A 19,865-nucleotide genomic window follows, 5' to 3' on the forward strand; every position below is an offset into this window, starting at 1 on the left:
GATTTCAGATATATTGGCAGGCTTTTAAATAAACACCAATGAAAGGAGTATACATCTGTTAAAAGGAAAAAAAAAAAAAAAAGCTCTTAGGGAAATAAATACTAAAGATGGCATGCTATAACCCAAAAACACAGGAATTGGAAGACTGCTTTGTTGTCTCAGTATTTTTTCTGCAGATGACTTCATTTCCCAAATAGTGTTGTTGGTGTGTTTTTTTTTTAAACACAAAACTTTAAGCTTTCTCACAATGTTGTCTTGTTTGAATGCATGCATAAATAAATTTTGATCATCTGCTTCAAATCTAACTTTATGTGAAAGAATAAAGAAGTAGTTTTAAGCTTTCTAATTAAAACACTGAGACCTTCCCCATTAAATGACTCCAGTTTTATGCCGACTTGTATGCTGCTATAATTCAAAGAACCTGCTTGTCCCAATTCAGGTCAAGGTTTATTCAAATTGTTGAAGTAGACATTGGAAATGTATTTTTGGAAGGACAAGCCCTGAATGGAATTATTCTCTGCAATCAAATTGAGGATATGAGGATAAAGTAGAAGGAGAAAGTGAAGTGTTCAAGGTCAGAGAGCAAAAAATTTCAAGATCAAGAGTAAAACCTGGATACCCTAAATCCCAGGTCAGCACTCTACCCACTGCTTCTATAAATCAACAGTCATCTCAGCATGTAACCTAAATAACATTTTAGATGCCTTTGGTCCACAAGTGGATGCCTAACTGTACCTCCATCTTTTTATTTCCCCAGCTTAAAACTTGTCTGATTATTCAGAGCTTGATTTCATGGATTTGTTCCTGTCACATTACAAAGGGTTGTAGTACAAAAGAGTTGAAGTCCACCAGAACAATGACTTTTGAAGACAGCAGTTCTCCTCCTCATCTCCCCAGACTCTGCTTTAATAAACACTTGACTGGTTGGCATAAATATTAACCATATGGTGCTGTTTGTAAAATATAGACTCAAGGCTCAGGAAGGGCATGATCTATTTAGCCTGTCTGTGCAAATGATTTCAGTGTTAACATCACAGTCAACTTACTATCATTAGTGGAGCATGAGCAGGAGAAGACTAGGTAACTTCTTAAACCACAGACCTAAAATTAAAGATATTAAATAATTTTAATAAGTCATTTGATGACTGAAGACGGAAAGAGTGTGAAGAGTCATGGTTTCATTGATTCGTCTCCAGTGGCAGAGATTGTATTATTCAAGTCCATTCACCATCGCTTATTAATTGTACAGTCACTGAAACTGAGTAAACTATAGCATTTGTTAACACCCATCTTAATTCAGAACATTTGTTTCACCCATGCCTTACTATTTGTAAACATACAGGCAAGTAGGTTTTGTTTAGATAAAGATTTAGGGGATGAATATTCCTACCAGGAAAGTGGCTATTTTCTCACAAAGGTAGTCTTGCATGTATTAAATATTTGACATTTCTTCTTTTCTGGCTTAAAAAAAAAAATAAAAAAAAATATACTAATCTAATCAAGAGTAAGAAAAATAGAAAGAATAACATTTGATCTACATTACTAATCATCCACCAATTAAAAATCCTGAGCATCATGAAGATGAAAAGTTTACACAACAAAATATCCCAGTGTACAACCATGCAAATAATCACTGAAAAAGAATCAATTTTTTAAAAAGCTGGATGTAAGCAGAAAATGTATTCATCCCCAAAGTCTCTGTAATATGAATAATTTAAGCAACTCGAGTAAGCAATATTAGGCATTCTTTGCAATGTCACTGAAATCATAGAAATGGCAGTCAGAAATCTTCTGTACTCTTTTGACTCTGTGACCCATGGGGAGTCATGGTACCTCTGGGTGACCCATGAGTTTGTCTGTCTGTAAAACAGGTATTTTAAATAATATGAATCTAATCACATGGCTGTTCTCAGTACAGTATGTTTGGGAAGTGTTCTCAGATCACTGGATAAAAGTGCTATATTAGTTCAAACAATGATGATTATTATCTTTCAGGGATTTTTATCCTCAGTGAAAAGCAAAAAGAATTACTGGCCAATTTTGTCTAGTAAATGCTGAATACTTGGAACGCTTCCCATTCGTAGTCATTCTGTGGCTTTCCTGTGTCTGACTTATGTTTATCTTCATTAAGTGGAATAATGCAAGTCAAAATAGCTACAAGTAAACTGTCTGCTGGATAGGGAACAGTTGTTAGTTCATGGGAAATGGATCGTAAAAAATGTGCTCCTTTGACTTTAGAAAAGAGCTCTAAATTGATCCATTTCCAGTTCAAAGCTCCTTAAAACATACTGAGCAATCTCACCTGATGTTTCATCACCATCATCACGTCTTTCTAGTTCAACAGGGGATGGATTACTCTGAAAGTTTTTGTCTCTATCAAAGTTCACCAGAAAGTCCTGATTCACAGGGGAAGGCAGGGAGAGCATCTCTTATACTTACTGGAAGCCCGTCCGAATAAGCAATTGTCCTGGGTTCTTTGAACTTTGGAAGAGGTGGAGATGCAGTCATATAGAAGATGAACAGCTTCCCTTGAAGGAGCACAGCACATATCTGTGCAGATTGATGGAGTCATAAGTCACTAGAAGCTAACCTGGGTACAGCCTGAGGTAAAGCTGAAAGCTAAAGTCATTCCAGGTGGGCTGGTGGAAGGAAAAAACAAATCCTAGACATTCACATATGAGGTCGTAACTTCTGTTCCATTGCAGCCCATGTATAAATATTTTAGATTTATATTTTAGAAGTTTTAAGCCTCTCTATAAAATGCATTTAACTTCAGGTTTTATTTTAAAATGCCTCTCAAGTCAGCGAGGTGCCATACTCTCTCAAGGATTTCAAGCAAATCTCTCTTGACCAATCCAAATTCATAAACCAAACCATATGATTTCAAAATACCTTCAATTGCCTCCTGGATCATATGTCCACATCTGGAAATGATGGATATTCTCCTCCCAGCTGCAGAAGAGGGAAATTCTGCATTAGGCTAAAAACACTGTGTAAATTGCAAGAGAGAAGGGTCAGCTTTCTAAAATTACAGTGGTCAAGGTAAGTCAAGCACTTTAATGGAAGGCTCAGATCCAAGATCAAAATCATTTTACAAATCTCTGAGCAATTCCACCTAAAAACATGCAGAATGTTTTGGTTGGTTTTATGGTGAACACAGCCAACGGGCAGCAAATTCACATAGCTGGAGACTAATCTCCTTTCACATGGGACAAAAAGCAGGTGCTCTCCGTAAGGATGAAACTGTGCCCCAAATTTGCTTGATGTAAAGCAGGAGAGAACTTTCTGATGGGAAATGGTTATAAATTACAGGAAGATCAATAGAAAAGAACAATTCAAAGCTGAAATCGCAGTTTTGAGCTCACCTTGCTGAAATGTCTTTCTCTACATTATTCTTTATCATTAAAGGATGTATTAGTTGATCAGTAATAACAGGAAAAAATTATTCAATAAAGAAAGACAGAAGCAACTGTGGAATTTTTATGATGTATGACTGAATTTACATCAATCAATTATGTTACCTTTCCTTGCACCCCTTTTCTTTACCCTTTCTGTGCAATTATCTATACTGAGATGTCATCTTCTATGGTTTATAAAAAAAATTACTCTTATATTAAGTGGTACACAAATAGAGCAGAATTCATTGGAAGGTATGTCATTTTGTGTTATCATTAGTGATAACACTACATTAATAATTAAGTTGAAACAAATAGTCTATTTGTCTGTCTATGTCTCTGAATCATTACCTAAGTCTTTTCTGGGAAAGTCTTATTGCTCCAAAAGGAATCATGTTGGGTAGGACCTTAGGTAGAATTAAAACATCATCTAGAAAGGACCACAGTATAGACTGCATTAAAAAAAAAAAAAAAAAAAAAAAAGGAGGGGGGAAGGAAATGGAATTTTCATCAAGATTTTTCTTATGCTACATTTCTTCATTCAAGAATCTTGAATATACATGCAAATAATGAAGCATGATGAAAAAAAAATTGAAGATGTCTGAAATGACTTGATCTAAAAACTCTCAAAGCTAGGATAGGCAAGTCAAAATGAGTTACAACTAAGTGAAAGAAAACTACGCTAAAGTTTGGGGATTGGTACAACTGCACATTCTTACAGATACCAATCTAAAATTCTTAAGTGGGCAGCAACTCTTGCAAGAATATAGTTTTCTCACAATATTTCTAATAGCTTCTGTTTTTAGTGAGTTTAGAGATAACAGGAAAACAGTATGTCTCCATGTTATTTTGACTCTTGCAGCTAAGTGCTGGCTGGAGTACTAGGGACTAATTCCAGAGCTGACGTAAATAAGCTTACTCAAAGACAGTGAAACAACATCAATTTACACAAACCATAGTTCAAGCCTGGGAAATTCAGATGCATGCAGAAGTTTAGATAAGATACATCTAGGCAAATATTTGAGGTATGTATACACATCTATATATAATGCTTTCTAAACCACTTTAATCTCAATGTACTTATAGGAGCTGTCTAAAAATAAGAGGAATCTGCTATGGGGAACTGAGCTGTAAGGATGTAAGAAAGTGCAGAGAAGCTCCTAGTCCATCTGATTTGTTTCATATCCACAAGTACCCCACAGTATCCAGAGAAGGAGGCTCCTCACTCAGTGTCCTCTTGAAGAAGAAGAAGGGCAGAGAAAAAAGTCCTGCCAAGGGGCCTTTCAGAGGTGCTCTGAGCTATGTTCTGGAGGATATCCATCTTCCATGTTCTAAACAGGATCCTGGGAATGACACTCACATAATTTAATCTGCCCAAATAATTAATTTCCCTAAAATCACACCATCTTTACCTTCCAAGAATATAAAAAGCATATCCAGTGGAGATGATCAGCTCAAGCATCAGAGTAACCACTCCTGCATTTTAACTCCATTTGGTAGAGGAGACATAATTCTGTGGTACTGGTCAAGGAATAAGTTTGCCTCAGTTTCCTTGTCTTTAGAAGGAGAATGGGTCTATCTCCCAGATAAACACTAAGGTTTCATTAGAAGTTGGAAAGCATATCAAAGATGGGTTCTTCAACACATTTCACTTAGTCTAGTCCCCCATTTTCTCAACCTATTCCCCATCTCCCCATCTCTAGAGCAGAGTCATAGGAAACAGTTGCACTGAAATATTGAGTATTTATCTCGGGGGGGGGGGGGAGGGAAGGGGGGAGGAATATAAATAAATAACCACAAAGTCCAGGGTTTGTATTGTTTTAAAAGAGATATTCACACTGGGCTCTAATTATGCGCATAAACATTGCTAATGTATTTGCTATTAGTCTGTATGACACCTTATTCCTTTAAGTTTGCATCTCTTCGCATGGACTAGGAAAAGTCTCTCCTCTCTGAGAGGGCTAGTTAAGATGTATCTTGCTGTTTCCCCGTATCTTTAGTATGCAGGGAGCGCAGAGATGGAGATAAAAGGAGAAATGTCTATCTTTGAGTCCTCTGCAATACAGAATAAGTTATCAACCTACTAACATGCATGTCTGAATAGACTCCTTTGGCAGGAGGGAGATTTTATCTGTCCTGACATGCGAATTCCTCCCTCATGTCAATCCATGAAAGTACTAAAGAATAAACTCTCTAGTAAAATGAATGTGGCATACCACTGGGACTTAGAGAGCATCATATTTTCCCCTAGCTACTTTTTTTTAATTCTCCAACTGAATCCTTGATATCCATATAAATTAGTCACTCTGAAGAACTACTTGAAAATCCATTGCTTTAATCTCATAGGCTTGGGGAGGGTGGCTCACTTTACTAAGGCTTGGGAGTTCGTTGTCTCTTTATTTTTCCTCTTCAACTGAGCAATGTGCCATCACATCCAGCCCCTGTGCAGGAGCATTAAGGTAGCATTTGTGCTGGAAGCTTTGCAGCTGTGCAAGTCAAATGAGCAGGCACTACTTTGCCCTCAGATCTGGTAGGCCTCAAGGTGCAGATATGAGCAGTCAAAATGTCCTATTTAGCATCATGAAGTGCCCACCCATGCGCGAGGAAAAAGGATGCAATGTTTTCAATGAAGCTGAGCACAGTTGGTTATTGCATTTTGGGGGCATGAGAGGGAAAGTCACATTGGTCTCTTTGCAGTTAAATTTTCTGTTTGCTTTCACATATATTTGTTTCCACACTCAGCACCAGTGTGAGAAATCCTCATTCACCAGTCTCTATAGCACCTAGTACAAACAGGGCTGCCTCTCTGCTGAAATGGATCCCTTAATCTTCACTTACGCAATAATTTCACATCAATAGTGGTTGCATGAGAAGAATAATAATTGTTTTTATAGAGCAAAACATAACCAAAATGGTAAAGAAAAAAATAAAAGCAACAAAAAAAAAGTAAAATAAAAATGATCCATCCTTTCTTCTTTTGGTCTCTTGTGTTTATCCCTAGATATTTATGATGTACTACATAACAACATACTGGTTCTCATTGTATTGTGTCGAAGGCAAGAAGTTATACTTTGATTTGTGTTTTGCCTGTGCTTTTGTGTCTCAGATAAAGAATTTAAATGCTAGACAATTCTTATCACTTTTTATTAATATTTTTAAGTAGTCTCTTAAGAATCAGGCACACAAAGTTGTTGTTACATCTTTACGGAATAACTCCAGACTCTAATGCCCTTCCTCACTTCCCCTTATTTTATTTGCACTCTATTATTCTCAACTTTTCTTTGTAGGTGGTACCTCTGATGCTAGATGCAGTTTGCTTGCTTCCATTCTTTTTCCTGACTCTTTGTGCATATGTAACTGGAGTTTTTATTAAAAAAAAAAAAAAAAAAAAAAAAAAAGAAAGAGAAAAAGAAAGAAAGAAAGCTCATCTAGTTCCTCTAGGCTCATAATAGTGAATGGTAGTCTCTGTGACCTTCCAATGGATAGTTAGGGATTTGATAGGAATCTCCTCTACTGATCCTATTACCAGAACTCCAAATTTTAAAAAGTACACAGCTGAGGACTATGTAAACAAATCTAGAAGATGGATAGATATGGAAGGATAATCCACTGTGCCTTTTTGTAATTGAAGCAGGGATGGATGAGCCTAGAGAATAATCCTTATGTTTCCAATGGGTGTGCACTTGCTTTTGCCTTAAGTTTCCTGTAGGAGAATGGAGTCTGAAGTTTTGTCACAAAAACAAATTGATGGCAATGTGTTGTAATGACACCTCACTCATTTCTTTAAAAATAATCAATTCCAGAGGGTGACATTTTCAAACTTCTGTCATCGGGCCTTTTCAGCTAAGCTAAACTAAATCTTTTTCAAAAGCTTACAGATAAGGAAAAGAAAAAAAAAAAAAAAAAAAAAAAAAAAAAGGACCAAAAAAAAGAAAACTTATTTTATGGATCAAAGGATTTCCCAGTAGATTAAGACTTTTCATTTTTAATATTGCAAAAAAACTGCACTCATTTTGAGTGCAGAACTAAGGGGAAAAATCAACTCAAGTGTCAGGCTTGCAGGCTTGGAGTCTGGAAAGGCATTGGTGGGATTTTCCTTGAGCCTGAAAAGCAGTGAAGGAAATAAACATACAAAGCAAGGATACTTATCCTCTAACTCTTTCCTTTACTTTGAACACCAACTGGAAAAGTAGAAAGCCTGGAAATATATGTAGCATTGAATGAAAAGTTGGAAAAATAAAATCAACCTGTTAAAGGAGGAGAGTTACACTCTGGGTTAAATTCAGAGTGGAGAAGGAAAACAGTACTGATCGGCTGCTTCATATCTGTCTCTCTCTAGACACATATGCACACACACACACACACACAAACACAGAAAATGTGTTTGATCCTGCCCTTTTCTATGCAAAAAGCGTGTCTCAGAGTAGGCGATAAATCATCCACTTGGGCATGTGCACACAGAAGCCAGTTTGAAAAATACAAGGAGCAGAGGAATTGCCATATTGAATCAGACTATTGGTCCATCAAGTTTGGTATCATGCCTCCAGCAGTGGCTAAACCCTGAGACTTCAGAGGAAGGCAACCCTCAAAATCCACAGAGCACTTAGCTCAGTCTGTAGATGGGGGAGGGAAAAATGTTCGTCCTAACCCCTGCAGGCAGTAAATGTGTGTCCTATAGAGTGAGCTTGGATTTTCCTAATGTAGAGCTGCAACTATAATTACTAGTTTGAAGCAGGACAGCAGAACAATGTTTGCAAACATTCATTCACATAAAAAGCTGTTAATTCACTTTGACATCATTTGTGACCCTTTTCCAGGAAGGTTCATTTGAGCATGCAGTCTTGTTTATGGAAAGCAAAAGTTTGCTAAATACTCTGGAAGTGCTTCTCTGAACGTTTGTTACAGAAATGACGTACTCAAACTTTTCATTTATTTCTACGCCTCTCAGTTATCCACACAGGAAAGAGAAATGGTGCCATATAATACACACATTGACACAGGCAGTGAAATCATGGCTTACAAACAGTAAATATTCAAAGTAAAGGCAAAAGAAATGCACAGTAGATCAACACCAATGTATGAGAAATTCCTGAAGGGATGTGCAACTTTTTTTCAAATGAAGTGTTCTGTGACAAAAGCTCTCCTAAAGGGTCAGCTGACATTTCTGGATAATCATTCAGACTATTCAGCCTAACCTCCTGTGTCAGCAAAATTCAGCAGCTGGACACACACTTCTGGGCTGAATCCACATTTAGCAGAAAGAGGAGATTGTTAGTCACCTGTCTCTAGATCAATTTAAATGTCACGTGCCACTGGAGAGCTAAATTTTGAGGAAAAATATTTTGCTATGCCATTTCCTGCCCACTTGCACTCACATCGTTGATTGCCCCTGATCACAAAAAATTTCCTTGTGCCAATACTCATACTCAACAAAATCATCCTGCAAACACCCTTTTCATTACTAGTGAAGTAGCAACAAGCCACAGATGTACTTCAGTAGAAATAGGTGGACTATAGTTAAACAGCACATAAAGTTTCTATATAGGAGCTGTCTTTCTTGTTATCAATTAGAAGTTGGTGTGAGGGATGGGAGAACATGCAAACAGAAAAAAAAGGTTTAATCTGGGCTAGACATCCTTTTTGCTTAATGCAAAAGCAACCGCTGGACTAGGAAAGCCTCTGGGGTCAGAATAATGTTGTTACATTTGTATTATAAAAGAGAGAAGAAAAAAAAAAAAAAAAAAAAAAACACTGAAAAATTGCAACTGTCAAAACGCGTCAGCCAGAGTAAGAACTTGAAAAAAAAGGTTTACCTCAAAACACATATCTGTTTTAACAAGTCATATCTCGTTTTGGTTCATGTCCCTTAGTGCCCCCAGAAATGCAACCCAGTCACTTGATTTCATAGCTAGGTTTGCTGAAATTTAGTCTGGGTAACCTGGCCGAGGCCCAGCCAGGCCTCACCTCACCACAGTCCTCAGGCCTGTGTCCTCCAACAGGTCTGTGGCTCAGGGAGCTGGGCAGTCTGCTCAGTTCCACCTAGAAGTTCTCGAGTGCAGGTTAACCACATGAAAATTGAGTACAACTTTGGCAGGTGGGTAACCCCAGGGTATGCAGAAATGAGGCTGTGAGCCCCATTGTGCTCCCCTGAACCCCATTCTGCCTGCCTTTCTTCTCCCACCTCTCCAGATCAGCCTTATCAGCATGGCCTGCACAATGCAGGGAACAGAACTCAATGCGATCTTCTTCTGTTAAATCAATTTCTATTACAGTTACAATTTGTTTTGCAGCTTCTTTTGTGGTTTCTTTAAAAAAAAAAAAAAAAAATCTCTCCTGGATTTTTTTTTTTTCTCCCCCAGTTCCCTACCTCCTCCCTAGGGCCTCAGCTTGTGCCTCTGTGCAAGTCCTGGGGTCTTGGGTGTCAAATGTCAGGCCTTGTACAGAGCTGTCAAAGAGGAGAATAGGCTGAGATGATTGATGACTGCAAAGCCTGAAATCCAAACCTCTGCTGCAAATGCTTCTTTTACAAAAAAGCTGGGGCAACCCACAGTGGCTATATTCAAGGTCAGCTCGCATACCATTACACCCACCGCTTTGGGCTTCTAACAAGCCAACGCATTCATAGAGGATTTCTCGTCTCTCTGTCCCTATGTGTGTCTCTCTCTCTTTCTCTCCCTCCCCTTACTCTCCTGGCAACCCCCTGCCAAAATTTTCAAGCACTTAATCCCAATAAAAAAAGGCATGGCCTTTTTTTTTCCTCCCCTCCCTCCCTCTCCTTCAGGCTGCATTTGCTATGAGGAGCCACGGGCTGAAGCTTAATGCTGCACAAGTCAGATGACAAGATTATTAATGGGAGCAGGGCAATGTCATATCTGATTTCATGCATATTCATGAACGGAGTCATACAGCTGGGACCATGCGCCATGAAGAGACAGAGCAAGAGAGAAACTTTTACACCCCCTCCTTGCCGTGAAGAATCTGATCCTGGAGATTAAGAGTCCTGCCTTGCAAAATTCAATTGTTCTCTTTATATGTTAAGAAAAAAAGGGGAACTGCTTGCATGTTAATAATGACGTGGTGCCAAGATGGTATGAATATCTCTTTTTTCCCTGTCACTAAATTAACTGCCCTGAAGCCTATCTTGGCCTGGAGTACACTTCCTGCAAGAAAAAGAAATAATAATAATAAAAATAAAATAAAATAAAAAAGTAAACTATCACCTCAAAACAGAATGATTTCCAAAAAGCCCCAGCATAGGTTAAAAAAAAAAAAAAGAGAGAGAGAGAGAGAAGAAAAGGCAGCTATACTACATGAAGTATACTACACGTATACTTCATCATGCACCCTAGGACCCTAGGTAAAGGGGGAGAAACTGCGCACAGGAGAACTTTATTAGAGGTCTGCTTTGTACCCAGTGCCTGTTCTAAAGAGGTGAGACATGACGGTTAAGGGATTAATAGCATTTTACTCTGTAGCTTTACATGGCAGCTAGCTCCTCTTGCCTTTTCAGTAGTCCTTACAAAATGTGAAGAATTTTATTCCCATTTTACACCTGGGTAAATTGAGGCATAAAGCTTTTATGGTTTACTGGCCCCATATCTACCTTATCAGAAAGGTTCCCATTAACTTAGCAGGATAGGACCTGTAGGCACTTTAGCTGAAGTCAAGAAGTGAATAGCAGAGTAGTAACACAGCTATACCAGGGAGTTAATTCCATCTTCTGTTCTATGTTGAGAAATAACACTTTTTCCTACAGGACACCGGAACAAATAGGAAAATGTAGGTACTGTGACACTTAGCAAAATATCTATGATATTTTTCCCTTTTCAAAATCCATCAGTATTATTTCTGAGGCTTTGTGAAAATTAAACTCTGTTATACCTGTCTCATGCACTATTTCTAAGTAAAAGGGTATTTTTCAGGCACTTAAAATATTCCGTTCAGCTAAGCAGCAGCATTTATTTGTGAAGAGACAGAGGCACACCATTCCCTCGGACAGGTGAGGACCAAAATAAATAACAGAAGCAGCATGTGCAACTGTGAAATCAATTTGGAATTTAATTGCTGAAAACTATCTGACAATAAACTATAACAGTGCATGAAATGGTCCTGTAATGGAAGTGGTGGCTATTCCTGGAGTTATTTTGAATTAGTTGTGGATAAAGCACAAGATTACAGTAGGAAACCAGCCTAGATACTGGTCCTAGCAAATAGACAGATGACTTCTTTGCACCTTTAATTGCTATCATTCAAGGCCAGCAGCATATTCTCTCATGAGGATGCCAAACAATCCACGTGATCCAAACGTTCTTTGGTACAAGCTGATCTGAGTTACCCGTAGGGCTATCACAACAGGCTTTCTGGCACAGAGTGACAGATTCAGGCTTTTTGAAAAGCAGTGGTTTTATTCTAGTTTGGGGAAAAGGGATGAAGACAAGGCTTTTTGTTGTTTTATTTGAGGGCTCATTTCATAACTGTACATAGATATGCTCCCAGCTATGCAAACCTCATCATGAAGTATACAAACTTAGAGAGAGAGTCCCTATCTAGACAGTAGTAGGAAATAAAACCAGACGTATCACCCAGTAAGAAAAACTGAAAACTTGCTGGGTAGTGGCTCTAGCAAGTACAGGTTAACAGAGGCTGGGAAAAGCAGCTGCAGTGTGCAAGTTTCACAGAAATTGTAGGGCAATACATCTTTACTTGATAGAGCTAGGACATGTTGCAGGAATCTGGCTCTGCCACTGGACTACCAAATGACCTTGGGTGACTCACTTTACCTTCTGGCCCTCTGTTTTCCCATTAGTAAAAGAATAGTGACAACTACCTTCATTAAGTGCTTTCAGAGCATTTTATAACAGCAAGATATTGCTGTTATTACCATGCAGATGGCTATGACTTTGTCGTAATCACCTATCAGATGATAGTGACAGTCTTAAGGGTTCCTCTTGAGCCCATGCATAGAATACTGTTAAATATCAAACCTTGTTTTAATTTCTACATTTGAAGATGTGACCTCATATCTGTAATCATTTCCCAAGTAGTGGGTAATTTAAAGGACTGAAAAAAAATGACATTTTTCTCATTCAAACAAGCAAAATGAAAAATAAAATAAAATCAGAACCCACAACTGATAGAGATTATAGCAGTAGGAAGAACATGACAGTGATATCAGAACAGAGGAAATAACATGTTAATGACATTCAATATTCTCTCTGTGTCAAGTCATCAGCATTTTTATTGCCACTTTTCCTCCGAATACAGTATCAGAATTTATTGAGACAATCTGTCTCCATCACCTGTGATATAATATATTTTATTCAATAAGATACAGAATAATATTTATCTTTCAACTCCAATGACTAGTTTTAAGGGCAATAACAGCTTTTTATACAACAGTTACAAGTGTAGGAGTTTGTAAGTTTTAATGTCAGACCTAAGGGCTACAAAGACTTTCCCATCAGGTAGAGAGCAGTGAAACACTTGTACTTTTACCTCCCTAGTTTTCTGATTATTTGCCCTTTGATATGTTTCTCATTCATAAAAGAGCTGGTGCCAAAAGACAAAACAAGTGGTCCTAGTGCTGATCCTGCAAGTTAGCTTTTAATGGAAACTGAGGCTAGAAGAAGCTGGCACTTGTTATAAATTCAGGAACTCAGTGCCAGAGCCTGTATTTGATCTCCAAGGGGGGAGAGGACAGCCAAGAAAAACCTCTCCCATTACTGCAGAAGGAAGGCAGGCAGAAGAGAGGCTGGAAGACTAAAATGAAAAACACTGAGGGTTTATCACCTCTTGTGCAAAGCGTGTGCCTCCATTTTAACCAGCCAAGTCAACTTTTCTGCTGGCCAGCCTGGGTACCAACAGCACAGATTTGCAACTGTAGGCACCAAATCTCTGCTTGTGCACAGGTTTCCCATGCTCCCCAAAGCAGCTGCATTTAGCAGCTATGGACTGTATGGCTGTTCCTCCTGATTTCGGAGCAATGTGGAGGGAGGAAAGCCTGGCTGTCCATAAGTACCAGAGACAGAGGTGATATTGGCTTCAAAACAAAATGAACTCTCCAGGTTACCTGGGATATTTCTAATCTTGGGCAATAACCTTAAAATAAGAAAGGGAGGGGGAAGAAACAGAAGCACTGCAATTAAAAATTATTTGGAGTTTTTTTTTGTTGTTGTTGGTTTTTGAAAGAAAGAGCAGTAATGCTAGAGAGAAACCAACTTTGAAATACAGCTGCAGCTGCTCCTGTTCTTGCTTTCCTCCCTTCCCTCAATCACTCTACAAGAAAAGGCTGTGTACTTCAAATCATTTCCTGCCTGCAGCATCCTGATAAAGCCAGGCTTCCTGCCATTTGCCCAGCGAGCTGGCACTCTGTCCTGTTCTTGTTCCCCTTGACATGTCCTAAGGCCTTCAATCAACCTGCTCTGCAGATCCCTGAGCTAGCTGTGATCAGAGGCACCAGATGCCATCAAGGCCAAGAAGTGGCTGTGCCTACAAAGTCATCCTAGGCAGTCACACCATCTCAAAAACCAGTTAATTCCTCCCTCCCCCCCTCCCCCCCCCCCCAACCTTGCTCTGCTGCCCTCTTTTCAAGCAGGTCCAGCCTGATTGATGGCTCTGAGCTGCCTCTTGCAGGTCACTTGCTCCACTTGGACATCCCTGGCTCTTTCTTCTCCAACAGCATTTCTGCTGCCTAGTAGAAAGAAAAATCACTTGCCCCATAGCAAGGTCCAGCCCTTTCTCACAAGGCAGGGCTTTGGAAAGGGGCTGAAGAGTGCACCCAATGCCTTTGTGTCTCCTAGCCCACTGGGGGACAGACTAGTACAGCCACAGCAACACCTTGTAAAGCTGGGGTTCTTGAAAGCTGACATTGGAAAAGTGAGGGAAACGTCAGAGAGCAGGGAATAACCTGACAGTGCTGGAATGGGAACGCCATCAAGTTTTTATGGCCCTAGTGTCTGTGACTCCACATATGCTGCCAAGAAAAGTCAGGAGACTTTGCAGAGTTGTGCATTCATCCCTGGAAACCCAGAAATGTTGATCTGTCTTCTGACAGCATTCCTTGAAAAAAACTTATCTCCCCACGTTTGAGTAAGGGATTGCCTGGGTCTGAGTTGCAGTTTGGTGGCTGTGATGGAGGTCTGATCAGGTCCTTCTCTGTTCACTCTCCTCACAGTGCCCACCACCCTTGTGCCAAAGCAACAGGTCCCAGCAGGCCACATCTGCTTGGCGACAGGCAAATGTCATTTTCAAGCACATCATATTAAGCCTTTGTCCCTGTAGCCACATCCATCTAACGTATTAATGGCAGTGTGTTCCCTTTAACTAACCCCCTTTTAAAGGCTGAGGGCAAATATAAACCTTGCTTCTGAAGTTGCCTTTCATGGGCGAATGGCAACAACATCCCCACTGTTGTTTTCTGCACCAGCTGCCTGGCCACCCTGCTGGAGCTCACCTTGGCTTTCCACCAGGAAACCTTTGGGCTCTGCAGCACTGCAGCAGGCTCCTGCAGACTCCTGCCTCCCGGGGCTGTGTGTATGCAGGTTCCTCCTACATCTGCAGCCAGCACCAAGGAAGGGAGCTGTCAGGGGGCTTCTCCGATGCCCACAAAGGTGTGCTGCCTCCTTCCCTCCCCTTCTCTCTATCTCACACTCCTCTGCTCTCTCCTGGCAGCGTGGCTCCTTGCCAGCACATTGCACTGCCTCCGGGCATCTTGCGCTCCCTTGCTTGGCTGGCTCTTTACTCACCTGGCCCCATCGGATCTTTCTGATTTCATTCCTGCCTTCCCTTTAGGCACAAAACTTGTCGTTATCACATTTTCCACTCCCTGCTGGGCTGTTGCTTTGCCTTCCTAATAATTCAGGGTAGTTTCAAGTAATTTTGGAGGGGGGTTAATTTGAATCTTTTCTTTCTTCTTCCTCAGTTCAGAGGAATTGGTGTGTATGCAGAGGAAAGGAAGGTGCTACTTTCTCCTCTGTGCATCAGCAGCCTTGCACACATGCATGCGTGTCATATGCATGTTCTAGCTAGTGATTGATGTAGGCAGTCTATATGTATATATATATGCAGTCTGATTGCTGTGAAGTTCTGGCCACCCCCTTCTCCTGTGGCACTGAGACATGTTGACCTCCCATTGCTTCCTATTCACTTGACACCAGGGTGTCTAGTTTTATCCAAATGAGTGGTTGAATGAGGTTCTCAGCACAATTTTTTTTTTATTTCAGAAAGGAAGACGAAAAGCTTTCTTGATACTGACTCGCAGAAGGCATTTCCCTTACCTCTGCTCCTACCCACATGCACCCCAGCCAGCAGGCAGCCAGGCAGACCAAACACAAAAAGCTTTGCAGGGGGGGAAAGAAATCTGCTACAGTTATTTGGAATCCCATCCTCAATTACTCTGCACACATTATCACAGTCCCAGCTCATATAAGAAATGTGGTGTGAGCAATATGCACTGGATTTGGCCTATTTTACTTATTTCTACAGAATTACCCACCGTGTTTTATAGGACTTCAAATATTGCAGAAGCATTAAAAGGAAAGCAAACAGGTGGTCTTCTATTGAAAAACATGCTGAAGTTTTATAGGCACATAATATCAGACAATGTACATAGGAAATATAAAAAAAAAGTGCATGGGGAGGCAGCAAGCAAACACTCATCAAATTTTCATTTATAACATAAGCTTCCACCCTCATACCTATTGCACAAAGTTGGACCATTATTTCCCAATGGAGTCCTGAGAATGGCTTTTTCTGTCTTGAGCTTCCCACCTTTCTGGGCACAGTGGAAGGTGCTGAACCTGATTTTGGATATAGCTCTTTAATAGTCTGATGTCTTCCCTCTGTGTGACTGCAATGGTGGCACTGCCACACCTTCTTGATTTTATTTCAGGTCTAAAGAACTGGGCACCTTCATTAACAAGACAGCTTTATTGGGTGATACTAAACACAGGCTAATTTGCCTTCAGAATAGAGTTAAGAAGGTGCCTGTTCTTCTGTCATTTGGGGGAATTTCTCACAAACCTTTTTCCTCCTCCTGTAAGCCTTTTATATACCTACGAGAAATGGAAGATAAGTCCCACAAAACAGACGATCGGATTTTGATGACAACTGAAAATCAGACAACTTCATGGGAGTTTCTTGAGTGTTATAAAAACATACATAAAAATGTAATGTGGTCCCCAAAAATTCACCAGGGGACAAACTGAAGAAATGTTGAATATTTTGTTAAAAAAGTCATTGCTGTGCTCTCCTGGAAGCCTTTGGGGCCACATTTGAAAATCAAAATTCTACCCACGTCTGTATTCCTAATGTTTCTTACCAGTTGATTTTACATTCTTCAGAAGAAAATAGTTAAAGGATATAAAAAAAATAAATCAGGGCATTGGATCTGAAGCTGTACCCCAGTGGGCTTCAAGTTGGCCACCTACATAGACATCCAGCCTCAGCAAGTTGTTTGGGTTCCCTCTCTAGACCATTTAGGCCCTCTGAAAATACAGCTCCTCCTTCTCCGCATTTCTCCACTGACAACAGTCAATGTTGTCCGCTGGTCACTGGAAAAATGCAGGTATTTTATCCTAAGATAGCTGTAATTAGTTGTCCTGTCAAAAGGCTTACTCCTCCATGGTCCCCAAAAACTCCTGATGACTGACCTTACTAATTAGATCAGGATGAAATTCAGAGGTGAAACCCACCTTCGTGATATGGTCTCCAATGAAATCCATCTTACGCTTCCATTCTAGAGGTGCTGTGAGGCCCTGGACACTGCCTCGCATATAGCAAGGTATTTTAAAGTGCTATTAAAAATTCATGAACCTGAGTGCCAGGTAAGAAAAGCCTGAACAATATACCCAGGGATGAGCCTGAAGCAAACCTGGGTGCCCCATAAACGGCAGTGATGCCAATATGTGTGGACATAAAATTCTCCTGCTTCCTAATTCGTTTTTCTCTTTCTCTCTGAAGGAAGCATAGCAAGCCCCACAACACCTCTCAGGTAGACCCATGGCAGGCGGTGGTGCAGATGGGTGAGGTTACAGACCCCTATCAGTGCCAACTGGCATAGGGGCACCAAGAACATTTGAAATCTGCTAATCCCTTTTCAAAAGATGCAAATTGCTAAGTCAGTTCTAATGCCAACTTGGCTGCTTCTCTTCAACCAAAGAATTTAATACAGCAGAGGTCCCCTGAGAAGGAAAAATAGATTAAACCCCCCCTAAAACTTTGGTAGTTGGTTTTACATACTGTGAGCCTCAGGCTGCTACTTGAATTTCACTTCAAACGTTTACTGCAAAGTATCAGCTAATTTTTTCTATCCGCCTGGTTACTCTTTAAAGGAGAAAATTTCATTAACAAACCATGGATATAAAATATGAAATCAGAGATCAGCTACTGCAGAGGAGAAGCCAAACATCACTAAAAAGGATTAGTTTCTTTCACTGTCTAGAAATTTCTCATGGAAGACCTTGGCTGCCCTTTTGATATTAAAACTTCCTAACAAGTATTACACAGGAGTTTTAAATTAGAACTTGCTGTCATTGGGACAGTTATAAACTCTTAAATACGTCCCTTTGCAAGTTGAGCTCCTGCAAAATGCATGTATGCACAGTGGAAATCACTGGGAAATGGGTGTGTATTTGTGGAGAATTGCCAGTCAGACCCATTAATTATGGCAGCAGATCTGCCAGCTGATTTATAAAATGAGCACCCAAGTTTTTCCAATTAGTTCCCATAATTCCATTCTGGATAGTGATCCACGAGTCAAAGTAAAATAAAGTTTGTTCCCAAGTGCAACCCAGGAAAACCAATTTTCTCATGTGCCACGAATTCAATGGAGTTCAATGGAATTCAGTCTGGTTTATGTTGGGGGAGAGGATCATTGCTTCCCAGGTTGCTTTCTAATTAATAATTATATATAGTGCAGTTGGGCAAGGTTACAGGCCCCCTCCAGTGCCAGTTGGCACAGAAGCACCAGAAACATTTAAAATTTATTAATCCTTTTTTTTTTTTTTTTTTTTTTCCAAAAGACGCAAATTGCTTTTAAAGGAGAGAGATAGAGGAGAGAGCAATACTGTTACTTTTAGGCACAATCACAAGTCGGGGACAGAGGCACCTGCGGCTACTAGGAAATATTGTCATTCCCATTTCCATGGCTTTGTTTGCCCTTTACCTTCTGATATTGGACAAATTCCCAGCCATCACCTGAAAGCCTAAACAGTGTTCCAGGAAGCTGTAATGTGCTCATGTGTGTGTAAGGGACTTCTGGCTCCCTTGAATGTCTGTATCAGGTCTAGGAATATATGAACTGTGACTAGCATAGCAATCAGTAGTGGTAATTGGAAACTCTATTTCCCATGGAAATTTAAAATTTGTATGTGAAAAGTCAAATCATTTTGGTGTTTGAGCATTCTGCTTCAACAGGGCATCAAGGTTTCCTGCAGACTGAACATTTTATTCCAAACCAGGGGGAAAAAGAAAAAAAAAAAAAAAAAAGAGTATGTTGTTAGCTCAGAAACAGTTTCAGACTTTCAAGAGAAATTCCAAGCAGGCTGCTAATAACACTTTAGTGGTATCTGGCATAATTGAAAACTCCACTGGAGCCAATCAAGTTAAGCCAGTGTAAAAATGGCGTAAGTGAGAGGAGAAGCCAGTCATGTTAAAATGGAACGAATTTATAAAACTGCACTTCCTTTTCACCTGTTGTGGAGGGCCTTTTTTCCCCCTTTCTAGGGAGTTGATCTATTCTTCATTCTATTTCAATTTCATTTTGTAGTTCTTAAGCCAACGAGCAACGTGGCCTTCTCTGGCTTTGAATGCTTTGCAACAATGAGTAAAATAATACCAACACAAAGCATTTTCATTTAAAATATTTTATTTCTAAACATACATCTTCTCTTTGGGTTTTTAAGGTATTTTCTTTCAATGTAGAAGAGTAAAGCCAAGCAAAATCTTATTATACAACCTTTTATCCAATAAGTATATGAATTTCCCAGAACAACTTATCACATCTGTTCTACATCATCATATGTTAAGGTTTTGTGTTCATGATGTCACAATCTCCAAAACCCATGAACACAGCAAAGTTTACCCAGGTCACTTGCAAATCTTCCCCTCCTCCCAAATTTCTTCTTTGTTTGTTTTATTCCATTTTTGACAACAATAATCTCCTTTAATTGCCAGTTCTGCCAGTCACACAATGGACCTTGCCTTCTGTTATCTGACCAGTAGAGCTCATAATTAGTGCTTAATTATAGTTTATAGAGCCACTTTGGTCTGATAGGAAAAATCTGCTTTGTTACAGTCCATGAAATATTTAAAGCTATGTCCAGGGTTGGGATAGGTTTATTAAACACTTGGGTAAGCAATAATAAACTAACATTGATTGAGCAACTCGATAGCTTTCTTTTATGTGCTGGTTTAAAAAAAAAAAAAAATCCAGATAGAATTAAAATTAACTTGGCATGGTAAAGGAATGTC

The 19,865-nt window shown here is 39.7% G+C and overlaps 1 long non-coding RNA gene across 2 annotated transcripts in view; it reads right to left on the bottom strand.

Moving 5' to 3' along the window:
* Positions 1–19,865, bottom strand: part of LOC101797280 (uncharacterized) — a 60,017-nt gene that overhangs the window by 15,842 nt on the left and 24,310 nt on the right. Inside the window, exon 3 of one of the 2 annotated variants that reach the window (XR_002398380.4) lies at positions 2,893–2,952. The exons of the other annotated variant lie outside the window; for it this stretch is intronic. This is a non-coding gene — a long non-coding RNA (uncharacterized lncRNA). The remainder of the gene's footprint in view (positions 1–2,892; positions 2,953–19,865) is intronic. 2 annotated transcript variants of the gene reach the window in all.

The sequence above is a fragment of the Anas platyrhynchos genome, chromosome 11 (assembly GCF_047663525.1).
Source record: "Anas platyrhynchos isolate ZD024472 breed Pekin duck chromosome 11, IASCAAS_PekinDuck_T2T, whole genome shotgun sequence".
Lineage (NCBI taxonomy): Eukaryota > Metazoa > Chordata > Aves > Anseriformes > Anatidae > Anas > Anas platyrhynchos.